This window comes from Pyxicephalus adspersus, chromosome 1 (assembly GCF_032062135.1).
Source record: "Pyxicephalus adspersus chromosome 1, UCB_Pads_2.0, whole genome shotgun sequence".
Classification (NCBI taxonomy): domain Eukaryota; kingdom Metazoa; phylum Chordata; class Amphibia; order Anura; family Pyxicephalidae; genus Pyxicephalus; species Pyxicephalus adspersus.
Window position 1 is genome coordinate 137,831,763 of NC_092858.1, and position 13,599 is coordinate 137,845,361.

General features: G+C 41.7%; 1 long non-coding RNA gene across 1 annotated transcript in view; it reads left to right on the forward strand.

Moving 5' to 3' along the window:
* The first annotated feature begins 8,031 nt into the window (after positions 1-8,031).
* The window catches only part of LOC140322652 (uncharacterized), a 14,342-nt gene continuing 8,774 nt past the window's right edge, over positions 8,032-13,599 (forward strand). Inside the window, exon 1 of the long non-coding RNA XR_011919219.1 lies at positions 8,032-8,377. This is a non-coding gene — a long non-coding RNA (uncharacterized lncRNA). The remainder of the gene's footprint in view (positions 8,378-13,599) is intronic.

The following is a 13,599-nucleotide window of genomic DNA, read 5'->3' on the forward strand; positions in this document are numbered from 1 at the left end:
GGATAAAGGCCGACCAGATAATTTATATACAGCACTGTGTTGGCAAACAGACGGCTCTTTGAGATTCCGGAGTTCTGCAGACATTTTGTGTCCATAGAAAGATCATTATTCAAGACACATGAAAGAATTATCCAGCCTATTTTGGAGGCAATAATATTCACCCGAGGCTCAGTCATTTGTACTGTAAATGTTTTAGCACAGAGGAGGATATGATTATGTAGAACTTAGAAGCCAATCAGACATTTCTACAATACAGATACCCAATACTACTGTACCGCGTTTCAAATGTTTTTTAGTATTTGGAAGCATTTTTAGATTTTCTGTTTTAAAGACTCCTAGGCTCATTTTTTAAAATCCACCTGTTACAAACTAAGTTGGCTAAGTGCTTGGTACAATTGCCCTACAGTACGGGGCTTGGTTTCCCAAGGATTTACCAGTGTTATCACGGGTTACTTACCACAAAGAATATACTGGTAAAATTAAAAAGAACACATGACAATTCTCGGGGCCTCCATGTGTAGATGAGAAACCTGCTTGACATATATATACCATCAACAACCCTTCCAACCAGCGACTCACAGTAGATAGAAAACTTTCAAAATTAACTGTGCAAATTTTTTATTTAATTTACCTTGAATGAAAATACTTTATTTTAAAGACATCATGCTATTAGTTTGGTATGTGTATAGCAAGTCCAACCCAACTTGTATTGAGTATAAATACTGAGAACATTTTAGGTTACGTACACGTCAGGTTCTTGTCAGATACCAGCCCTAAAGCAATGATCAGATGAGAATCTGATGTGTGTACAGCGCTCGTCCGAAGTTATTCATAGATTCAAGGAAAAAATTTTAAACCTTAAAATCATTTTATTACAAAAGTTAAAAAATCATAAATCAAATCAACATTTGTATAACATGATTGCATTGAGTACTCTTAATGACTTGATGTCTCTCATTTCACCTTCCAATTACGATATCTGCGAAGCCAACATGCAAGTGGACAGGATTATCAGGGAAAGCCAGCTTCATTCATAAATGCACATCCAGGGAAGTAGGATCACCAAACATGGGGGATCTTAAATGAGGAGCCGTTACCCCTGATAATCCTGTCCTCTTACATGTTGGCTGTAAATCTGAATTCTGAATTTCAGCTCTGGAGCTTTACAATCTAACTTGGAATTGAAGTTTTACAGTTTTGCGCACCTCTAGTAGTGAGTTTATTGATGCTATTTGATGCTAGGATGCACTATTCATAACTAACATGCTAATGTTGCTAACATGCATGGAATACACGCTTTCCAAAAGTAGCAATTTCAGCAGACTTCTAACTGCCTTATCCCTAGGCTACAAACACTGTTCAGCTATATGATTCAAATATATATATATATATATATATATATATATATATATATATATTCGACCTACATGCTTGTTTATTGCAGCCCAAAACAGGCAAAAATTTGAAAGGTATATGATAAAAACATTTATAATGAGATGATATATGAGCCAAATAATTTCAATAATGTAAGGCACTTACCTGTCAAGAGAGCCCGCGGCGTCCTTGGGGATCGCAGCGCGTCCCTCCCTGCCGACAGAGGGATCGGTTCTGGCCAAACTACTGCTCGGCCAGGTGGAATCCCCAGCATCCCTATGAACCTGTACAGTAATGTTCTTGTTCTCAGCACTCCTGCGAACATGCAAAGTAGGGCACGTCCCAGAGGTGCTGTGGGAAGAAGTGTGCTCGCTACCACATGTGCCTCTTGTACCCTTGGGGGGCGAGGCATTCGGCTGCCCCGCCGCGGAGTGGGACATAGTTAGTTTGAATTCGATTGAATTGAAATTCAAGTTGAAAAGGAGAACCTGTCCTGAACACCATTGCCTGCGTTAAGCCCCTGTGTGTACAGTGTGCTAGGGTGCGCTCTATGTGTGTTGGTTCATATTAACCTCTGTTGTGTCATTACCAATAGCAACCCAGTCTGATTCTGCCTGAACTCCACCTGCCCTGATTTTGGATTGTTTCTGACTACTCTTGCCTGCTGCCTGACCTGACCTCGGATTGTTCCTGACTTGCCTTCGCCTTTTTCATCTGTACCACACTTATCAGACTGATCTTCTGTGAATGACCTTTGCCTTGTTTTATGACTAAAGCTTGATAAAAGGTTTCCTGGAGTTGGCTGTGGCTTGTGTGCCCAGGCGCATTACAGTATAGCGGGACACTCACGCACCGATCAGCCCTAATGAAGGAAATCCAGCGGGGCCTACAGGAGCTTGCGTTAGGGGCTCCCACCAGTCACCCCACAAAGGTTTGTGAGTGCCTCCTGGAGATGGCAGGTGAATTACAGTTGCTCCCAGGGCAAGACCCGCGTCCAAACGTATCCAGCCTAGCGGTGCCAGTGGAACCTCTGATTTCGTTTCCCGAAGAATTTTCCGGGAACAGACAGGACTTTCCCAACTTCTGGGACTCCTGTCTTCTGTACTTCCAACTTCGCCCTATTGCCTCGGGGACAACGCGCCAACGTATTGGAGTGGCCATCTCCCTCCTAAAAGGTGAGCCTCAGAGAATGGCATTCAACTTGCCTCCAGATGATCCTGCAGAGTTTTGGTGCTGGGCCACCAGTACCTGTTGGGGAGACGCACCTTTCCTCCATCGCTTCTGTCAGGGCTTCAGCGATCAAGTCAAAGACCTGCTGCTGGGTCTCCATGGCGTCTCCTGGTTCCGGCTACTATATCTTGGGATAGGAAAACCCGCCAGGTCATGGCCTTTCTCGACTCCAGGGCAGATGGTAACCTACTGGACCAAGATGTTGCCTCTGACCTGGGAATACCTGTCGCCCCTCTTGGGCCTGAATTGTCCTTGGCCGCCAGCGATGGCACCCCCCTTCAACAGGGTCTTACACCTTCTATTACCCCAGAAGTGCACTTACCAGTGGGGGCCTCCCAAAAGGAAGTGACCTGCCTGATTATAATCAGGATGGTAAAAACCCCCCAAGCATCCCTTGGTTGAAATCCCATAACCCTATATTTAATTGGGAGTTGGGTCAGATAATTCGGTGAGGGATCAAATGTCAGGTTAAATGCCTTACTCCAAAAATGCCAGCATGGGCCCTTGAGATGCGTTTACTGATGTCTTCTGCCCTCGGTCAGCTGACAAACTCCCACCTCATCGTTCCTATGATTGTCCTATTGAGTTACTCCCAGGTACCATGCCCCCTAGGGGTCATTTGTTCAATCTCACTTTGCCAGAAATAAAGGCCCAGAAAGAAGACATCCAAGAGAACTTAAAGAAGGACTTCATCCGTCCATCCTCTTCCCCTGCAGGTGCTGGCTTCTTTCTTTTTGTGGAGAAGAAGGATGGCGGGTTAAGACCCTGTATTGATTACATGGGCCTAAACAAGATTTTCACCAAGCTAGATTTGAAGGGGGCCTACAACCTTATCGGCATTAGGAAGGACGATGACTGGAAGACTGCCTTTAACACCAGGGATGGGCACTTCGAATACCTAGTAATTCCCTTTGGTCTGTGTAATGCCCCGTCAGTCTTCCAGGAATTTTTAAATTATGTGTTCCGAGATTGTGGGAAAATTTGTGATTGTCTACCTTGATGATATTTTGGTTTATTCATCTAATCTTCTCCATAGAGCACAAGTACGCCAGGTCCTCCAGAAGCTCAGAGAAAACTGCCTCTAAGCAAAATTGGAGAAGTGCGCCTTCGAGGTACATGAGGTTGCTTTTCTAGGGTATATTCTGTCCGATCACAGGTTGGCCATGGATCCAACCAAGGTCTCAGCAGTTTTGGAATGGCCGCAACCCACTGACCTTAAGGGTCTTCAGCGCTTTTTAGGTTTTGCAAACCTTTATAGGAAGTTCATTTGGAACTTGTCCATATCCATTGTCCACCCTCTGACGAACCTCACTAGAAAGGGGGCGGACTCCGGAAGCTTGTGAAGCCTTTAAAACGCTGCAAAAGGGCTTTCTGCAGTGCACACTCTCCCATTTGTTATAGAGGTGGATGCTTCCGAGATTAGAGTGGGAGCAGTTCTCTCCAAGTACTCTGGGGAACTGGAGAGATCGCACCGCTGTGCCTATTTCTCCTGTAAGTTCTCCGCAGCTGAGTGTAATTATGACGTGGGCAACAGGGAGCTTCTGGCAGTAAAATGGGCTTTTGGGGAATAGAGGCATTGGCTGGAAGGGGCAGAACATCCCCTAACGGTCTAATAAGACCATAGAAACCTGGAGTACATTGAAGGCGCTAAAGGTCTCACTTCCGGGCAAGCCCGTTGGGCCCTGTTTTTCACAAGGTTCACTTTCCCAATTACCTACAAGCCAGGTTCAAAAAACGTGAAGGCTGATGCCTTGTCCTGTTGTTTCCCAGAGGCCGCTTCCCTTCCGGATCTGTGCCCTAGCCCCCCAATGTGTGGTGTCAGCCATACAGACCTCCCCGTTATTAGAGAATCTGATGAGCCTCTTAGCCCCCACCAGACGGACTACCCCCTGCAAAACCTGAAGGGTGTCTGTATGTTCCCCTCCATCTTCGCCTGAAGGTTATCCAACAGCTACATGATTCCAAGACTGCTGGCCACCCAGGAATAAAGAAATCTCTGGAATTAGTAAAAAGACATGTTTGGTGGCCTCACATATCAGTGGATGTCGAATCCTATGTTCGTGCATGCCCAGTTTGTGCTCGGAGTAAGTCTCCCCGTGCCGGCACTCTGCTTTCTCTGCCTTTTCCTGCTGCTCCATGGACCCACATATCCCTGGACTTTATCACGGACATTCCAGGGTCCTTAGGGTTTATGGTGATCTGGGTGCTGGTAGATCGCTTCAGTAAGCAAGCCCATTTCATCCCGCTACCCAAGTTGCCTTACGTTTCTCAGCCATTCAGCACTAGACTTGAATGGGGAGCCTTGTGCCTATTCATCTCTAGTGCTCTGTGATTGGCTGGGGAATAGGAAACCCTGATGACAGCTCAAGTATCATCAGGATTTCCCTCTCCTCAGCCAATCAGGGAGCAGAGCAATCAGCGGAGCTCTGTTATGCTGACAGCTCCGCTTCCCTGATTACTCCGGCAGCCCTGGAGGAGCTGTGGCATGTTCTGTATCTGTAACACAAACTACAGCTCCTCTAGGGCTGCGGGAGCAATCAGGGGAGCGCAGCTGTCAGCAAAGCCCGCTGTGGGTTGACCATGGCCCTACCAACCAGCCCTTGCTTAATGGCAGTGTCGGATTGCCTCCGATGGGCCCTGTTACTCAGGTCTAGATGATGCTCTATTTCTGTGGGTCCCTATTGTCACTGACAGTTGCCATCATAAGGGGTGCAATATCTCTGTACCATCCATGCATGCACCAACAATGTGGTCAGGAACTGATGTGAACAGTGTAATGATGTGGCTGATGTTATTATTGTGGCTATTGACACCAACAAAGTTATGATAACTGCCAATATATTTCATTATAGTGCCACCAATTATGTGGCTTCTCTTCAGTTAATATTTTCGAATGCTACAAACAGATGCAATGCATTTTGGATGGTCTTCTTTAACATCAAACTTTTTTAACAATGAGTCCGGGTCACATTATTTAGGCCCTCTAACTTATTACGCCCTCTAATTTTCAAAACTTATTTGTTTTACCAAATAGGTGAGGTTGGGAGATATTAACCATCTTCCTTTGATGTTTATAGTGAAATGCGTTATTTTTTTTTTTCAGACTAATAATACTGAACCTGTTTTCTACATGATAAAAAATAATAGAATACATATGTACTTTTATGAGTGAAAGCGCAATTCTGTGATAGAAGTGTATTGATTTTACTCCATGCTGCTGGAAAACAACACTATGTTATATCCTTTGGCCAGGCAAGTTTTCACTGCTTTGAGACACTTTTGCTTTTTCTGTGGTCAGTGGCTTTTAACCACCTAGCCGGTAAAAAATGGCTAGGATGGTTAACCCCGTAATTTTGTCACATCCTTACCTCCATGGTCCCGCTGTGCACATCCAGCGGGACCATGGAGGTAAGGATTCCAGCGTCGTTTTCCTATTCCAGCGTTGTCCTCCGTCCATCGTCGTCCGTCGATCTCCCTCTCCAGCGTCGGGTGCCAGCGGGACCGGTAAGATGCCGGCCGGTATCTTGTGTTCCGCTGCCCGGCATCTTGCGTTCCGCCGCCCGGCCGGCTGAACACAAGATCCCGGCCGGCTGAACACAAGATGCCGGCTGAACACAAGATACCAGCTGGCATCTTACCTGGTCCCGCTGATCGTCCACGTCCGTCTTCGTCCAGCGCCGGATGATCTCTGCAGGGAGAAGCCGTCCGGCGGAGAAAAAAAAACGGAAGGCTTCTCCCTGCGTGCTTGATGACGTCGGCGCGTGTGCGGGAAATTCAAATAGAAACTCATTCATTCATTTTGTATTGGATTCAATACAAACTCCTGTATTCAATCCAATACAAAATAATTCAAATAAATACAAAGTACATAACTGGTAAATTCAAACTGTCATTTTGTATTGGATTGAATACAAACTACTGTATCCAATCCAATACAAAAAATAAAAAAAAATAAAATAAAAGTAAATAACTTGGAAATTCAAATTTATATTTTGTATTTGATTGGATACAAACTTGCGTATCCAATCCAATACAAAAAATTAAAAAAAAGTAAATAACTTGGAAATTCAAATTTATATTTTGTATTTGATTGGATACAAACTTGCGTATCCAATCCAATACAAAAAATAAAAAAAAATAAAATAAAAGTAAATAACTTGGAAATTCAAATTTATATTTTGTATTTGATTGGATACAAACTTGCGTATCCAATCCAATACAAAATAATATAAAATTAATACAAAGTACATAACTGGTAAATTCAAACTGTCATTTTGTATTGGATTGAATACAAACTACTGTATCCAATCCAATACAAAAAAATAAAAAAAATAAAAGTAAATACATTTTTTGTATTCATATTATCTACTAGAACCCCTGTTCGGACATATTTCTGTAAGTTACAGGTCTACAATTTAAAAAAAAATTTCATGAAAAACAGTGGATCACTTTTGGTACAGAAATCTAGACCTCAGTGTAACGCTCAGGTGGTTAATGAAATTAAGATGGGTTATTAAAAAAATCATTTGATTATAATATGTAGTAAAACTAAGCTTTTTTGGTTGTAATTCACTTTCAGTTCAATTTACATTTAATGTTAACAAACTTCTCACCTGTTCATACTTTGCTAGTTGTTTGACAACTCTTGTATGCACCTGTTGAAAAAATGTTTGTTTGTTTGTTTGTTTGTTGGCAGGGTATAACCTGATAAATATTTATATACTCCATAAATTTAATGTTTATATTTTTAGTAAAGTTTATTATTATCAAAAATATTTTTGTTTGTTTGTTTTAATTGCAAACATTTTAGAATATTTTCGAGAAACAATTTTACTCTTCTATGGAGATTTGCTATATATTTGCATTGTTTTGTGATAGCTAAAGCCTTGCAAAAAAGAGGTACATTCTCTTCCAATTCTAAGATTTTACGTATCGGGACATAACAAAAAAAATCATCAGGTCCTGCATTATTTAAATATGACCTTAGGTGTATAAGGGTGAGTGGAAACTTGAACAGTTCTTTTTTGTTTTCATGGAGCCAGAATCCAAAAGGATGTGAACTCCAAAGAGCCAGAGATCCAGAATTCTTTTAGAATTCCCTTGGAAAACCGAAAGACAGATTGCCTTTAAAAACCTTTGTGGAAGTTTGATTAGGAGAAAAGCTAAGATCTGAGGAATATACCTTGACCCTTGGTAATATTGGTGCATATGGCAAATTGCATAACAACCTCAAAAAGGCAAGTGGACAGTGTGGATTTTGAAAGCTGGGAATTTACCATGCTAAACCCAGTGGGGGAAGTTTTACTCACATGTACATCCGCCTGGTAAGGTGACAATGAAAGCCAATTGACTGGTGTAGGTATCGTCATCAAAGATAATAACAATGATAACATTCTGTCATTCACAGAAATAGTTCCTTGAAGAGCTTTGATGGTCACTATGGAACACAGTGGAAAAATAATTTGGAATCTGGAACATCTACAGTCCTGTCATAAAACAGGATCATGCTGACTTTTTCAACTTGGTCCAAATCTTCATTCCAGGCTTTTCCCTGTCATAATGTGTGGAGAATCCAATTGCCTATTCCAGGGAGAAAAACATTCTGAATGTAAAACAAAAAGGTACGATAAAACATCTGTACAACCTAAAAACCCCATGGCTGATTTGGAATTTCAGAATGTGTTGGATCAAACTTCACCCTGGAGACTCGGGGTATACCTGGAGAAGTAATGTGAGGAGATTCCCCTTTGACTTCTGGACGAAAATAAAAAGGGTATACATTTATATACATAAAAACATTTCTTTTCTGATTGTACAATACAGAGCATAATTATCATGTTTTGTATTCAGGAATAAAGGCAGCACTATTGGATGACCTGTACTTATTCAGGGAGTTAGACCCCATACTTTGACACTAGGTGGGCTTCAAACAAAAGGCAGGTGAGCCCACACCAAGGCACTTGTGGGCCCCTGCCTGAGCTGGACATTATTGGGGGCACATATGGCCCTTTTGTTGTCTTCTTCTGGCACTCAGAAGTTTAGAAATTTAAATAAATTAAAGCCCTAGCTGTCCTTTAGTCAGTAAAAGGCACAAATTCTTACACAATTGTGTAGCTCTGAACTTTAGAAATACATACAGCACAGAGGTAACCCAACTGAAAAGCATTAATTTAACACTAAGCACCTGCTGGCTTCAATAAGATAAACATGAATCATTTGACAGCAATATTTTCTATCTAGCTATCTAAAAAGAGATACATTTTTAAAAGCTCATCTCCAGGTAAACAGATAACACATATGAATACATGAAACACAGAGATCTGTTTTACCTACCAAAATATTTGTATTTCTGCCCTGTCAGATTTAGGATTTACACAGTTCTGTCACACAGTACAACCTTGTTTGCAGGGAAGACCAGTTTTTTTTTTTGCAGCTTCACTCTGAAGGCTTTTCTTGTGCATCTGCTGTTTTCCCACAATGCATTGGCTTCTTTGGGTGCTGCTTCTTCCCAATGGAAGGTTTGCTGTACAGGAACTGCAGGATAAATTCAGGTACCTACACTGCCTGCATTAAAAACAAAATACATTTATGGATGCATTAATAAATACAGAGCTGCATTATTTGCATATTGCATATCAGCCTAGATTGCAGGATTGAAATACTCTTCACATTTGCGTTACACAATTAAAAGAAAAAAACTTGCTTTCAGTTAGGCCATCATGCTAACAATGAATGGATGATTATTATGTAGCCAATTTTTTACTTGTTTGGCAAAATCCTGAAAAACAAGGTGTCTGACGCATTTTACTTTATTATTCTCTGTTCCAAAAATGTATTGATTTATTTCTTTGTAGTTTTCAATGTTTCATTAAACAGATTATACCAAAGTAGAGGTATAGCACCACCCAGTGTTCACCTGTAATATGTACAAGTGTGATGTAGTTAAACTGATCCGAAAAAAATAAAAACAAATAGAAGAACTTTTTTTAAACAGAGATCCATCAGCTGACCCAAACAGTACTTTTTTTTTTTTTTTTTACTAAAATAATAGATATCCCTATTTATGAAATTGTTGATCAGCAAGCACCATCATTACTGACCTGATAGAAAAATACAACCCTAGCGGGTCTCTTTTATGCCTTCAATGACCTAATAGAATAATCTCTACTAAAAACTGTCTGAAATATTCTTCCACATCCTTTTTTGGCTTGGCTTGCTCCTAATTTCTGCTACCTTGCCTCCCTGTTTTCCTCTGTGTCTTAAAACCCTTACTACTTACCCAACATTCCATCTCCCCCCCCTCCCCCTTCTATTGTATGCAGCTTCCCCACTTCTTAGATTGTAAGCTCTTTGGGGCAGGGTCCTCTCCTCCTCCTTTGTCACTTTCTGTGTCTGTCACTTGCAACTTGCAACCCCTGATTATTGTACAGCGCTGGGTAATATGTTGGCTCTATATAAATACTATTTATTATTATTTTATTAATGATAATTACTTTCATGAATGGAAAAAAAGGGTCAGATTTGCTATTACCAAATATACTAATTAGTTACTCCACCATTTTAGCCTAAATACTGTACTGTGATCCAAGCCCTCATAGCCATTACCATTTAGAATTTCAAAATAAAGAGAACAAAACAGTGACAATCTGTTTTCAGATCTATTTTCTTCATAAATTTTCCCTCATACTTGTTTAATATGCAGTTTGATAGCTTGATAAATATAAAACAATGCATATTATATTTTGCATTCGCTTTTAAAGGGTGATTAGGAATAAGATAGATACTTATACAGAAATGAAGAAAGAAGGACAGGTGTTATGTGGGGGTGAGCGTGGAAGTGTAGTGTTTGGTGTGAATGAGTGGGAATGTATGTTTACTAGCTTTATCACATTTTGCCTTGATATTGTGTGTGTTTCAGTTAGCCTTGACCTGTTAGTACTTGCTTGTCTTCACTCAGCACTGCCACTCAGGTCTCTCTAGCACACACCTGTCCTTATCAAGACGTTGACAGGACAGAATTCAACAGACAGGATTCAGATCAACAGATGGGGCTGCTTGCCCTGAAAGTCTGTCTAACTGTTCAAACCTTAATATATACCCATGAATTGTAAAAACATTACTCAGACTGTCTGTGCATATGTTGATCATGAACCTATATACACACACACACACTATATATATATAGTGGCTTCAGAAAATATTCAACCCCTGTTCAATTTTTTTTAATTTTATTATAATACGGCCTTATTTTTTTCACAAATTATTTACCCCATCATGACAAAGTTAAAACGGTTTTGAAACAGACACGCACACCTGGATTTGGGGACTGCCATTTTTCATTGAAAATCCTTTCAACCTCAGTCAGGTTAGATTGGGACTGGGGTGTAAATTTTCAGGTCTCTACAGAGATGATTCATAGGCTTCAGGTCAGAGCTCTGGCTGGATTATTATAGTACATTTACAGAGTTGTCCCTAGCCACTCCTGTGTTGACTTTGCTGTGTCTTTTGGGTCTTTGTCATGTTGGAAGGTGAACCTTTGGTCTAGCCTGAGGTCCTGAGCACTGTTGATCAATTTTTCATTTAAGATATCTCTGTACTATGTTCTATTTTGCTTTACCCTGACCTCCCCCACTCCCCTCTGCTGAAAAAACAGCCCCACAGCATGATGCTGCCACTAATATGCTTCACTGTTGACATGGCATTGGGGAGGTGATGAGTGGTGCCTTGTTTCCTCCAGACATAAGGCCAAACAGATTAATCTTCATTTTAACAGATTAGAGATTCTTGTCCCTCACAGTCTGAGACTCTTACATGTGACTTTTTGCAACCTCAAGATTAGTTATTGTTTTCCATCTGGAATGTAGTCCTATCTTCACATGGGATCTCTGGAGTTAAGTCAAAATAACCACTGGGTTTTTTGATCACCTCTCACACTGGAAGGTTCTTCTGCCTTGACTTCTAAGTTTGGCTGAGCAAATGTCATGCTATAGTCTCTAGGGGGTGCTTTAGCTTGCTCAATGGTAGTGAGAGCCGAAGACAGAGAAAAACACATGAGACACATTACCAGCAATACAGGAAATGTGCAGGGGAAAAGCAGCAGCTAGGCTTTCAAACACACAATTAGGCAACAGCAGATTGGGACAACTAGCAGAGCTAAGGGGCTCAGCAGTAGTCTGGAGACAAGTTGCTGGAACTTTAAGGGTTGTGTCTGGGTGCGCTAAATATACCAGGGCTATAAAGAAGATATCTCCTGATTGGCAAGTAGGAGGGGCAATGCTGATTAAACTTGGTAGAACAGGTACGCCCAGCGTCAGAACTGCACAGGAAAAGGGGTCGCCACGAAATCAAGGAGGAGTTAAATGTGGCAGCACTTTACCTGTTAACTGAGAAGACAAACTATTACCTTGTCAATAGTGAATCATCGTTTAAAATTATTTAAATTTTACAATATTTTCTAGGAAACAATTTGTATAATAAGCAGCCGGACAAAAGCTGGCCTTGCCTAGAACATATACTAATTTAGAATTCTTTCAATTTTAAAATATTCTAGACTACAATATCCTTCTTAAGCTATAGCATTAAATATGACTTTACCAATCTTTAAATATCCTAATACAAAATTTGATCTTGGATTAACCCCCCTTGCGTTCTAATTCTGTCCAAATTTCCATGCCAAAAGCGTTACATTTTTGTTGCATGGAAAATTATTTTACATTGTAGGCTATAATTCTTAGGCATAATTTACCAAAATATGTCTGATTTTTTTTTTATTTTATAGAATCTCACAATGCGTGAACAAACACACCACATGCTCAAAAAAAAGTGCAAAAACACTCCACAAAAAACGTGCACTGGGGTACTATTTGGTAAACCCTCCTCTAAAGAGGAAGAGCTACCCTTTTCTCCGGATCCTCCAAAGCAAAGCTCCAGACGAAGCCAGAATGGACACTCTTGCCTCTCTGACAAAAACCAGAGCGTAGTCTTTGCTCTCTGGAACCACCTAGGCAGGTCCCACAAGATACTATGCTGGGAGCTCTCCCGAAGGAAGACTGCCACTGACTGAGGGAGAGCACCTGGTTTTTAGGCCAAGGCACTCTCCAGACTTCAGGGCTAGCCCATAAGGGAATAGCACCCTCCATCAAACAAGTGGCAGACAAAATACCACACCAGTGACGTGACATAACATAAAAATACATTTAAATAATAAGTGCACTGTGCATAACACACAGGGCAACAGGTTTAAAAAATTTCCCATCTGAACTAGCCGTAGATAATTCAGAAAAAGGCGATGTGCCGAATTCTCAAAAAAAAATTGCATGTACTGGTGCACTTTAATATCGTGGGTTCCCCAACCCAGTGATATTAAGGTGCCCCTGGGTCGCCACCCCTGCACAAGGATGACACCCCAAGGTTTTTTTTTTTATCAAATCTCGCGATCCGTGCTAAAACACACCCTGTGAACGGTAAAAAAGTGTAAGTGCAAAAACACCACACAAAAAACGTGCACTGGGGTACTATTTGGAAACCTTCCTCTCCAGACGCACGCAGCCTTCTCACCCATGCAGGTCCCACAAGATACTAAGCTGGGAGCTCTCCCGAAGGGAGACTCCACTGAGGAGCTCACGCTGCAGTCTCTTGAGTTCTCTCTTCCTTGTGCACACCTGCTGACGTCCCCTCGCTTGAAAGAAGCTGCGGAGCTTGACCTTCACGAACTCCCACCACTTGCTTACCTTTCCGAAGTGTTCCTTGTCCTCCCTCCAGTTGACATACTCACCCCTCAGTTCCTCCATCAGTTCCTCCCTTTCCAGCAGGGCTGTGTTCAGCTTCCAGGAGCCTGGGCCTGGGCCAAAGCCCTTGCCGAGGTCCCCCTGGAAGAGAAGGGCCCTATGGTCTGAGAAGAAGCAGGGGACCATGGAGTGGCTGTTGTACGTTACCTCTCTGGATGTAAAGATGAAGTCTATCCTTGAGCGGACAGATCCATCGGGGCGGCACCAG